The 12,756-nt window shown below is 30.3% G+C and overlaps 1 protein-coding gene across 1 annotated transcript in view; it reads left to right on the forward strand.

Moving 5' to 3' along the window:
• The first annotated feature begins 7,169 nt into the window (after positions 1-7,169).
• LOC129230261 (alcohol dehydrogenase class-3 chain L-like) overlaps positions 7,170-12,756 on the forward strand; it is a 30,124-nt gene continuing 24,537 nt past the window's right edge. The window contains exon 1 of the mRNA XM_054864662.1: positions 7,170-7,202. The gene's annotated coding sequence lies outside the window, so the exon portion shown is untranslated. The remainder of the gene's footprint in view (positions 7,203-12,756) is intronic.

Genomic DNA, 12,756 nt, shown 5'->3' on the forward strand with positions numbered 1-12,756 from the left:
TTTCAGTAAAATGTATAATATAAGGGTACAATATACGTAATTTAAGAAGGTGCCATGAAGTTTTTACACTTTTTATTTCTGTTTTAGTGTGTGAATTGACTAGCGAAATTGCTTAATTTCAAAGACCTGTATCTTTTTTACAAACCAAATAAAAAAAACAATATGTATAACATGTATAGTACTGGAATGGAATATTCAATTGGACAGGAAATTTTATTTTTAATTCAATCCTCTTTTGGTTTATAGGGGTCTAAAAATGTCATTTTTGTCATTTTTCCGAATTTTGAGGGGCTATAATCTATAAAGGGTACACAAACACACAGCAACAGTTACATACTCTATTTAGCATGGTTCCAGTGATTAGTTTTTGCCGTATTTCATCTTGTGTTTCCGTCCCCTACGTGAGTTATTCCCCTTTGAAATGAGTAAAATTTTTACATTTGGTCTTGAACTAACCTGTTGCCATTATTTTAATTATTAACGTACAGCTACGTAACTTAGCATGTAAGACTATCAACTTATTCACTTTAAAATCAAAGCGTTAAAATAACTGTCATAAATGTAATTCAAATAGATTTTGGCCAAAATGCAAAGGTCTAAAAGTCCTATTTTTGACTACGAAAATCACTTTTGATGACCTCCAAAAAATCAAAGTTGAGAGAAAAAATAAAAGAGGTTTTAAACATCTTTCATATGCAGCTTTTAGGGATATGAATTTCAAAAAATTTAAAAATGGTCGAGCGCAACCATCCGTCGAACCTGTATGGATTGACCCATAAAACAGAAAGAAAATGCTATTTTTCTGATTTTTATTTTACGTTTGGAAATCAAAAACCAATTTCGAGTTTCTTCAAGCAAATAGTAGAAACACAGCTCTATATTCTTGAAAAATTTAAAAGTTGTCTGAATTTTCCCTCATTTGAATTTTTGTGTGTACGTGAAGGGGAAAATCATCATTTTACAAAATGTCACTAAGTTTAAAACTGATTTTGAAGACAAATGAGTCAAAATACAACTTCAAAAATAAGGTATTTCTTTTATGATACTTAGCACAGTATTGGGTATTAATTTCATCAAAGCTAATGCATTCCTTAAAGATTGAGATTAAAAAATAAAATGTTTAATTATGAGAAAATTGAAATATTTTCAGTTTTTGAAACTCGGTTAAAAGTTAACTATAATAACTTTGAAAATTTTACTGATATCAGATTGATTACCCTACTCCATAGATTGCAAAAACATATAACTTTTATGTTTTCATTAAATAGTTAACAAGATACAAGCCATTAAAAGTGCAACATTTAGCATTTATGAGAATGCTGTTCAATTTGACCAATTTTCAATCGCATGTAACTATTTAAATAAAAAATTTTAAGCAAAAATATTTTAGATATTTTTATACAGGCATAAAAGGAACCTGTATACCAAATTTCATAAAAATCTGTTACCATGCGGCCACTACTTTTTTGCGAATTTTGCTGATTTCGCATGGAATGACCCATAACTCAAAAACGGAATGTCCTAGAAAGTTGAAATTTGGTACGTAGACTCTTAGTGGGATCTAGTTGTGCAACTCTCTTTTTGGTTGCATTCGGGTGTTTCTAAAGGGGTCTTTTGCGTTTTTTGAGGGGAAATCATTGTTAATTTCGATGTAAACTCAAGTGGTGTTATAATTTGCCTAACATTTCGCGATATATCGCCAGTCTTTTGGTCGCCAAGTTTTGTCGCCAACTTTGGCGATTTTTTTTATTTTTTTTTTAAAATCTGGTTTCAATTTGGCCACCGTTGGTGATATTTAGAGAGTAAACTATTGAATCACATTAAAACTGCCAATAATGAGAAAATGACATTAAATTGGAGGAAAAGGAAGTCATGTGATGCACACATCAGCTCGTTTTTTCTTAATACGAGATACAATATTAACTTAACCATTTTTAGACTATTTTAGAAGTGCGCATAGGAAGCCTTATCGTCTCGATACAATGGGAATTTTCCTGGAAACAAAGTCTGTATAAAAAGATACGCCGGATCTCTGAGGATGAAGGAGAAAAAAAACATGGAAACAAACACAAAGAAAAATATTCGATACTCCGTATGCTATTGTAAAAAAAAAAAAAAAAAACTGTTTGCTTGCTATACATCTTTTGTTATTTACAAGATGTTCAACAAGACGCGAGTAAATAACATTGCTCTTAAGATTACTCTGAAAAAATCGGCATGGCACTGAAATTTTTTCAAAACTAATTTTATGTTATACATTGTTTTGAAAATTGAGGGTTTTATGTTTTTTAAGATTTCAAACAACAATTTTAAAAAAATTGAAAACATGCTTTATAACTTCGTCATCTTCAAATTTGAGAAATTAAAAAAAATATGCTGCTTTTAAATAGAATTAACTCTTGGTTGTTAGTTTCACATATAAATGTTGCGATGACGCTAATTTTGAGCTTTGGATGGTTGAGCTTAATAATTAAAATATTAAAATGAAACCTTAAAATTTTAAGTGTAGAGTTAGTCACTAAGAAGAACAATGATCTAACTGCTACTGTTAAAACATTTAATGATTTTTTCACAAAGCAACTCGTGGATCTTTTTACAAAGCTAATTGAAAGAGAACATTATTAGAAGCCTTTAGTATCGAAACCAGATCAATCTAATTTACAAAATAACTCATGGATCTTTTTACAAAGCTTACTGAAAGCGGACATTATTTGAAGCATTTAGTATCAAAACTAGCTCAATCTATTTCACAAAACAACTCGTGTATCTTTTTACAAGGCTTTATTGTAAGAGGACATAATTTGAAGTATTTAATATCAAAACTAGCTCAATCCATTTTACATAACTACTCATGGTTCATTCCACGGAAAACGGTAATTTTGTCCCCCACGTGACGCTGCATATGTCTCATAAAAAATAGTTTAAAAGATGATGAACAAAATTTTGTTGCTTAAGAAATCACAAACGCATGTGTGACTTCTAAGCAAAAAATTTCTTCAAAAATTATTTCTCTTTTATGAAATATAGGAACCGTCACGTGCGGGACAAAATAACTATTTTCAATGGAATGGGCATATACATATTTTTTCAATAGTTTAAATTATTATTTCTAAACTAATTAGGTATGTTTTCTTTGCATTGAAACCATAGCTTTCAAAATCTACAATTTGTTTCGTCTTTGCTATATTAATAGAGCAAAAATATGAGCTTATTCATAAGCAAGTTACCAAAGGTTGACTTCGGATGTCCCGCACGTGGTGACGCATGTAAATAAATTTTATTTTAAGTAGCAAAATTGTTTAATAAAAATATAGTTGTGTCAGGAGTATCAAAACCAGCTCAATCTATTTAACATAACTACTCGTGGATCTTTTTACAAAGCTAATTAAAAGAGGACATTATTTGAAACATAAAGTATCAAAGCAAGCTGAATCCAATTTTTCTTAAACTTTAAAAGAGGAATAAAAAATCATTTCACGATTTGCCCATTTAATTTTACGGAAAGAGTTTCTTTGTTTAAATAACATTTGATACACGAATTAATTTTTGTTTTCTTTACAAAATTACTTGCAAATTATTTACAGATAAAAGAATGAGTTAGTTTTGAAGTAAATTGGACTTTAAAAATTTTTTCATTTAATTTCCAATCAAATTCATGTGGTTTTTCTCTTTTATTTCGCGTACTAGCCAGTACCATCAATAATGAGACTAGATTAAGAATGTGTGCCTGTTTTACATATGGCTTTATTGGAATATTCAATACATACAAGTTTAATTAAGACAGCTTGGAAATCACATAAAAGTCAGTAGGATAACAAACTACAAATCAACTAAAATAGGAACTGGAATTAATCAACAAAAGATCATAAGATAAAGATTTAAGAACTAAACTTACTTTTCGTCGACACGAAATGTTCTTCCTTCTCGTCTTTCAGTTTCAACCTTATCCTTTTGATGTACTTTGGGGATATTTTAAATGTGAGTGAAAAGAAAGGTATATATATATATATATATATATATATATATATATATATATATATATATATATATATATATATATATATATATATATATATATATATATATATATATATATATATATATATATATATATATATATATATATATATATATATAACCCCCCCCCAAATAAATAAAGATAATAGGAACTTACGAAATAGACTTTACAGATAGTTCATGTAAGTACTAGCGTTTCAGTATCTTCACGTTTCTAGTGAGGATTTTCAAAATTTTGGGTATAATAAGACGTTCTGGATTCATAACGCCCGAGTTATTCATCTGCCATATACTACATGGAAATATGCCTATGTTATTGAGATGATTTGCCGTGTGGTTTATACCGAGTTGCGGGCGCCAAAATTGTTTTTCAATTAGCATCAACTTGGAGGCACGTGTGAATCAAAGATTTCACGAACGCGAGTAACATTACCGCTCAAATTGATTAGGTACTTTTTATTTTATATTAATCTTGTTAATGATATACCGGTTCTTTTTCACAGTGGTGATATGGTAAAAAGCATGGGTTGAGCTAATTTCGAAATAAAACTTTTTTACCAGTGCTTTTTTATCTGATTGACAGTGATTCGTTGCAAATCACTTAGTGGAGTGTTAGTATAGTACTGTCACTTAACGAAAACGCACCACTTAGGAAATTTCGTGTATTGGGTTGATTTGGACACTAGACACGTCAAATACAACTCAGATTTTTATTTATTTATTAAAAGTATTGCACACTAGAGAAAGAATCCAGTTGCAGTGGCAACAATATAAAAATAGCAGTTAAAACGAATTATACATTTAAAGTATTAAAACATAAAGACTTACAATTCTAAAATGACAAGTTAAAAATATCTAAATCGCTATTAAATAATTACACAAAACTCAGTGCGTTATCAGCAGTAATTATTTTTATTGTAGTTACTGCGGATATCCTTTCTTACCAAAAAATACAGCATTTTCTTTCACATTTTGAATACTTATTACTTCAAAAAATCAAAATTCTTGAAATTTGATAGCGCCATACTATATTGCTCTATATATTATTCAGCAGTTATAATATATCTTACAACTTCCAAAAAAAAAAAAAAAAATGAATTTACGAAGCGCTTTGAATGCACGTATATGAGTGCACGTATCTATTCTTTTGAGTTGTTAAAAATGCATTTACATTTTACATTGCGTTACATCAAATATTTAACATAGGTGAAGTTATGTAGTGTACTCATCGGATATCTTTCCTTCATTTAAAAGATAAGTCAATTATTACCTGTGCTCATGTTAATGCCTTTACAGGGGTGAAGTTATGTAGTGTACTCATCAGATTTCCTTCATTTAAAAGATGAGTCAATTATTACATGTGGCCATGTTAATGTCCTTAAAGCAGCAGCCTCAGATTTGAATAACCTATTGTTCATAAAATCTATAAAATATGCAAATAGAATCAAATTGTATTGATTATTTAGATTTCATGAGAAATGTGAAAATGTGAAAACATTCCCCGAAACGAAAATCTGGTGACGGCCCTGTGTAAAATGTACGCAAAACAGTTATGCGTAGTTTATACAAAACCAATATTGATATTCAGAGTGTAGAAGTGCACCTTTAAAAACCGTTAGCGATTTCTCTCGCGTCATTTGCCAACAAAATTGGCTGCGTCGAAAACATAATTCCTATATATTTTAGTACATGAGATTTCATCCAACCGCAATATTTTATTATACCTTAAACACAGTCACAGTTGTGAACAGGGCGGCCAAAGTTTGGGTTTTCTCCCAAGATCTTGAGTTTTCAATAGATATCTTGGGTTCTTGTTTCTTTTTTAAAGCCACGGTTTTGAGGTTTATTGATAAAAAAATTAATTTATTGAATATTTCAATGAAAAATCCTAATAGTTTCTCTAAAATATAATTGTTTGAATAAGCAATTTGAAATGGCGATATCTTTCGTGCTTATTCTGTGAGTACTTCTGAGAAAAAGATTGTGTTCGGAAGGAACCTCCCCCACCCCCCGGCTCTACCTGTGGAATATAATATCTTCCTTAAAGTTGTAAATCTTTCCTGCCTTCCATCTTGTGCTGTTTGTGTAATTGTATCAAAAACTTAATAAAACTTTTTATTTTTATTTTTGCAGTAGACGGTTTTTACACCATGTTTTTATGAAATTGTTTCAATGAAATAATTATTGAAAGATCAATTTTAGTATTTAGTGTTAACATTTTTTTACATTAATTTTTAAGATTAATCATACCGACAACAATGCATGCAATGGGGTCGTTTCCGAAATTTTAAAAGTATTTTTTTCTGAAAGAGCATGCCTAAAAACATATAGATTGAAACTATTATTGTTGTTTTTTAAATAACTTGACAAAGTTTCACATTTTTTAGAAAATTATTTCAATCGGTTAGCAGATTCAATTTTCTTTTTTACGTTTCTGCTCATGACATCACAAGTGAAGAAATGCCATTCACGGAGGCCATTAGCGCAGAGCGCAATATTTAATTCGCTTCTTAATCATCATAATCTGTAAATGTGGAAGAGAGCAAGCGTAAGCACTCAGACGCCAGTGGAATAGCGCGCCAAAGTTCATCACTTGTGACGTCATAAAGTTTCACGCCTTGTTTGAAAAGCCGATCATTTAAAAAAATTTTAAAAATTAAACGTTTTGAAAACAAAAGATTTTTTTCGCTCCATGTCGTTTTATTTTATTTTATTGCTAACTCTATCAACTTCAGTGACTAAAAGTAGTACATTTGAGGGATGGAAACAACCCCATTACGAAAAAAAATAATAATAAGAGTTTACACGATCTTGGGTATTATTGCCGAGATCTCGGGAAATTAATAAGCTCAATCTTGGGTTCTCAAAAACTCATTGTGACGTACAGGAGAAAAGTTATTAAAGACTTAATTTCGGTAAAACTTTTTCATTTAATGAAGGCTTATATACGTTAAGATATCTTGTGAGGTTTTCCAAATACTGAAAGGCTTTGTTAATAGATTTTCTAGAAAGATAATCACTTCTTGGCATTGACTGAATTCTATTGTCCTCGAAATTGTATCACGTGATGCTGATGAGATACGCCTCAAGTGTTTCCAAGATCTTTAAACGTTTTGAGAATTTTTCAACCGTTATAGCACTCCGCATTTTGCTGTCGTTCGAGCTCCACTTCTTTGAGAGAACAGGTACAAATTGAATTTCTTTTGAAAAAAAAAATCTCCTTTTTTACTTACTAAAATACTAGTCGCGTCGTCCTGCTTTCATGTTCCACATTGAAAATAAAAGTTATTTCAAGTGACGCGTGTTCACCAATTAGAGTTCAATTAGAGAAAAAAAGAACAAAAATTAGATAAAATTTCCTGTCAAAATAATAATTCTTAAATTTCGTTAACGGTAAATCTAAAAGTCTCGAATAAATTAAACGCAACTCTTTATTAATGCAACTAAAATCCTTGATTATCTTCTGCTGGCAGTAGAAAAAAATTAAAAGGGTAAAATTTTACCTCAAAGCAAAATCAATATTTTTATTTGTTCACAGTCGAGAAAAAATGGCAACATATCTTTCTTCACGTGAATTTAAACTGAGCTTGTTGCCAAACGATACATTTCTGATTTAAACTTGGAGTTCCTTTAGGCTTAAAATTACTTTTAGTATTTTGCCCGGTGATTTTACAGCCTTGCTTTTTTTAAATTCGTAGGAAGTAACTTCAGGGGTATTTTTTGTGGTTTTTCGAATGGGACTTAAATCAAGAAAATCGGACAATTACTTCGGGTAGAAAGAGTCATTACATGCCATTATTGGGTCCTAAAATTAAAATTCGAACGGTTTGGTATTTTTTTGGCGTTTTAAAAACCCTACTTTTTTTTTCCTGTGCCCAAGTACCTCCCTCCCAAATTTGGTCAAGATCCGACGTGAACTATTGATTTGTATAGGGGGGGGGGGTATAATATGCAAACACACATACACACATACAGTGGCTCCCAAAAGTGTTCGTACACTTTGAAATTTTTTAGTAAAACCAAAATAACGCAAAACTGAAATCGAATATGAAATCCAATATTGTTTTCAAATCATTCCTATGTCATTTTAAATAAAACTCTGTAGTTTTTCAAAAATATTGACAGATCTTCTTTTTGAAATGGATCAAAAAACGAAGACACAGAGAAACAATACGCCTCAAAAGTCGGCGCACACTCAAATATTTTTGAATAAATTAATGATTAAAATCATCACATGTCGTTATTTTTACTATTTTTGCAGTGTGTTGACCCTTAAAAGTCATTTGGCTTTAATTTTTTGTTTATTTATTCCTCAATATTGTGCTTATTACTTTAAAATGGCTGGTATTCGTAAAAAATCACAAACACCATTCGAAATTTGATTTCGTTTGTCACAGTACCGGTAAATTGATTTGAAATGTCTCTAAATTAGTTAACTTATTCCACTCTATTTTAAAGTACTTGATAAAATGCTTTAAAGAAAAGAATCGGACATAAAACAAATTAAGAAAAGGTCAACCGGCAAAGTTGACAAAGCGTGATCGGAGATTTACAATTAAACAATTTATGAAAAATACACATTTGAGTGCCGTAAAGGTTTCTACAGAGTTAAATGAAACTTTTCACATTTAATTTTCACCTAAAATGGTTCGCCAAGTTCTCTGATTAGCTGGATTAAATGGGACCTCTTCACGCAGACATTTTCTTGGCTGTGCGAAAAACAAAAGGCTTACGCTTTTCGTCGCAAAATCAATGATAAATAAGTTCAAAACGTTTTGGAATAACGTCTTACTTACAGAAGAAACTAAATTCAACATGTTAGGTTAATTTGTTGTATAATTGTAATTAGAAGAAAAAAAGAGGAATTTAATCTTAAGAACTTAGTTTGACCAGTTAATCAGGACGGTGAAGATGTTCTTGTGTGAGGGTGCATATCAGCATGAGGACTCGGTAGTTTGGAATTTTTTGATGAAATAATGAATCATGCTGTTCATTAAAATATTTTAAAAACCAATTTTAAACTCTCAGCCAAAAATTTGGTTATTGGAAACAACTTTGTTTTGTATCAAGATAACGATAAGAAGCACACGGTTTTCGAAGTTTACGTCTAGTGCTTCAAAAATTGTCCTAAAGTTTAGAAAATACTCCTTCAATATCCAGATTTGCACTTAATGTAACATATTTAGAGATATCTGGAGGCTAGATTACGAAAATACGGCTTTGAAACGAAAATAGAGCTAGAAACAGCAACACTCGAAGTATGGTTGAACACTTACTCAGGAATTACGCAAAAAAAAAAAAAAAGAAGAAGAAAAGAAAAAGAAAAAAAGAATGAAATTTATTCCTAGACGTTTATAAAAGGTGTTGTTGATACTGCATGATATTCTACTAAAGAATAATTTAATAAAAAGTTTGATTATTCAATAATAAATAAACATTTTTTACAGTGTACGAAGACTTTTGTGAGATAAAATTTCCGGCAATTTTTGGTTTTTGATTTTTAAAAAATTAAGTTTTAATATTTTTAAAAACATTTTCATGTTAGTTTTGTTGAAAATTGATCATAGATCTCATAACTAAATAGTTACTCCGTAAGATTAATTCTAACCAATGAATAGGACCCTATTTCATTGAAAGTTGTAGAGGTACGAACACTTTTGGGAGTCACTGTATATTTATTTGTTTTATGTATCCAGATTGAGGTAACATGCGCGAACGACGCTGGTCGTATTTTTAAATAAAAAAAATAAAATCTTTATTGCCATGAATTTTCGTGAAAACTTTCAAATTTCGTAAGAAATTCCATAGTTTCAAAAACGGCTTCATCCGTGTGCAAGTTGAAGGATTTCGTCAGAAAAAAAAAAAAAAAATTCTGGACTTCCGGAAATTATGTTTTGGATTAAAAAACATATTTTAAGTATAATTTTTATGAATTGCTTTTTTAAAACTGAATTAATTTACGTTTTAATAAGGGTTTGCAAGTTAACAACTTGTAAAATAGGTCTTAAAATTAAATGTTTTTAAAAAAATTAAAATTAATTTATTTAAAAATTTTCTTTTACAATATTTATCATTAGTACATAATTAATTGAAAAAATAAATGTGATTACAAAACTTACAGAAAAGTCAGACATCGCAGAACTTATATTAAATTTAAAATTTGAACTACCACAAGTTAAAAAAAAATAAATAAAAATTGGCTAGAAAACCAATGCAGTATAAAAATATCAAACACACATACAGTAAACCCCCGTTTTACGCGGGTTTATTTTACGCGGTTTCGATCATACGCGGTTTAAGATTTGACACCTTTTTTAAATTTTTTGCTTATGAGTTTCGATATTACGCGGATGCGGCAATGCAAAGAGAAAAAAAAAAAAAAAAAACCTTCTTTCAAAATCCAAACTCCTAAAGATTGCTCGTAATCAACTGCATTTTGGCGTGCTACAACCCAAATTCAAAATACTAGAATACGTCCGACTTTTTGGAAAAAAGTTTATTCTAACCAAATATAAGTGAAAATTATCACTCTTAATTCAAAAGAACGAAAAAATAACTCTTAAAAAGAGTGAAATCTATTGCGGGTGCATTCATTCTTTCTGAGTGCTAGCTTTATCGAAAAAAGACGCTTTACGAAAAAACCAAGACTAAAACTTTTCCTTTATTGGCGTGAAATTCGGAAACACTCCCTTTGATGAGCGAAAAATAAAAACATTCTTTAAAAGAAGGACTCAAAAACATTTTCATTGGTTCGATTCTGTCACGTGATTTTGTTTAGGGAGAATCTTCTATACCTCCACGTTCGGTTTAACTAACGTTGGTGGCGAATACCAAGTGGATGTTGCTATCTAAATGTCTTCATTTAATGAATTATAACAATATTCGTTGCCGAATGAGGTTTCTGAAGGAAATGCACGAAAACGGTATGGTAAGTGCGAAGGATTTTCTTTTTTATTAAAACTTGTAACTGTTAATATTTCTTGAACTGCTCGTATATCCTTACAAATCACCCACGTGCAATGTTACGGCGAACATTTTGTAACTTTTTCTTCCAAATTAATGAAACTTTCATCAACAATTTTGTTTCGGTCATCGAATCAAAAATATGACATTCGAAACAGTCGTTACCATCTTTGGTGTGTGTGTGTACTGTATATATATTTTAGGCAGGTGTTACAGACCCGACCATGCGCAAATCTATAGGTCGGATACCGAATCCGCTCCCAATGGTCGGAGCTCCAACCACTGCGTATATTTTAAATTAATCAAATATTGTTTTTGTGTGTAATAATCTTTAAACAGTATCATAAACTTTGTATAATACACTCATTCATAAGTGTAACGGGCCATTCATTAATAAAGTAAGGGTCCTGAGGGGGAGGGGGTGGAAAATTCTCTACATACCCTTGCTTGGAGAGGGGGGGGGGTAGATCCATTCTTACGTAACATTTCCTAAGCCGATATTTTATATTAGAAATCCGCGGTCAAGTGGTTTGGCAAATATTATATTTCATTTGCTTCAGGAAGGTAAAAGTATGTATTATAGGATGAGCTGTTTTTTACTTGTGTTTCAAAGAATGAAACGTGTAAAATATAATAAAAGAATCGCACTGTGTTTTGCATGTCTTATTTTTAATTATTATCGCATCATATACAAAAATTATTTGTCGGAAAAACATTCGGTCTAGAATCCTTACAGTAAACATTTCTTTACTTAAAAATGTTTTAAAAAAAATAATAATGATAGTTAATTTAAAAACGATCCCAGTGATGTAATATATGTTATTTTATTATTGTGAAGAAAAACAGAATCTTACGTAAGATGGGGGGGGGGTGTCTTACATACCCTTACATAGGGAAGGGAAGGTCAAAATTTGCCAAAATTGTCCTTACGTAATTAATGAATGGCCCCGAAGAAACAAAATTGAATTCAAACGTATCTTGTCACACTTTATGAGTGACTTTTTAAATTAATTTGGACTGATGTAACTTTTAAAACATTATTAATGTTAAAAGGCACACCGAGAATATCAACATAGAGTTTCAAAATTTTTAATCTATTTATTTGGAACTGTGTGGGTTTTTTAATTTTATTTCAATCTTTAGATTCGGAAATGTACGTAATATTGCACGTGGGTGATTTGTAACGATATACGAGTAGTTCAAGAAATATTACCAGCTAAAGTTTTAATAAAACAAAATTCTTCGTACTACTTAAAATACAGTTTTTGTGCATCCTCTTCGGAAACACTAAAAACAGTTTTTTTTTTCATTTTTTTAACTTAAAAACTAATTTTTTTTTTTCAAATGAAATAACAGTTTTGAAAACAGTTTTAAATTCAAATACACAGCATAAGCACATGAAAACACATTTAAAAAACAATTTCACCAAATGAGAGTGAAATGATTTTACCTATTTTATTCTAAAAAAGAGTGAAATAGCGGCTTTCCAAAACGGAAAGCCGCCACTCATTTAGGATATTAATTTAGTCTTAAAAAAGAGTGAAAATAACTTATCAAAACTGAGTGAAATTAGCTTATCCAAAAGGAGTGAAAATAACCGCTCCGCAAAAGGAATGAAATTCACTCCTATAAGGAAAGTGCGTTTTCGACACTGTCAAGGAGTGAAAATTTACTCAGTCTGAGTTAAAATCGCTGGAATTTTTTAAGAGAGTAGCCATTTAAATTAACGTGCCACCTTTCTTAGACCTTAAAGTGTGCATTTCATTTCAAATATAC

This window comes from Uloborus diversus, chromosome 9 (genome assembly GCF_026930045.1).
Source record: "Uloborus diversus isolate 005 chromosome 9, Udiv.v.3.1, whole genome shotgun sequence".
Lineage (NCBI taxonomy): Eukaryota > Metazoa > Arthropoda > Arachnida > Araneae > Uloboridae > Uloborus > Uloborus diversus.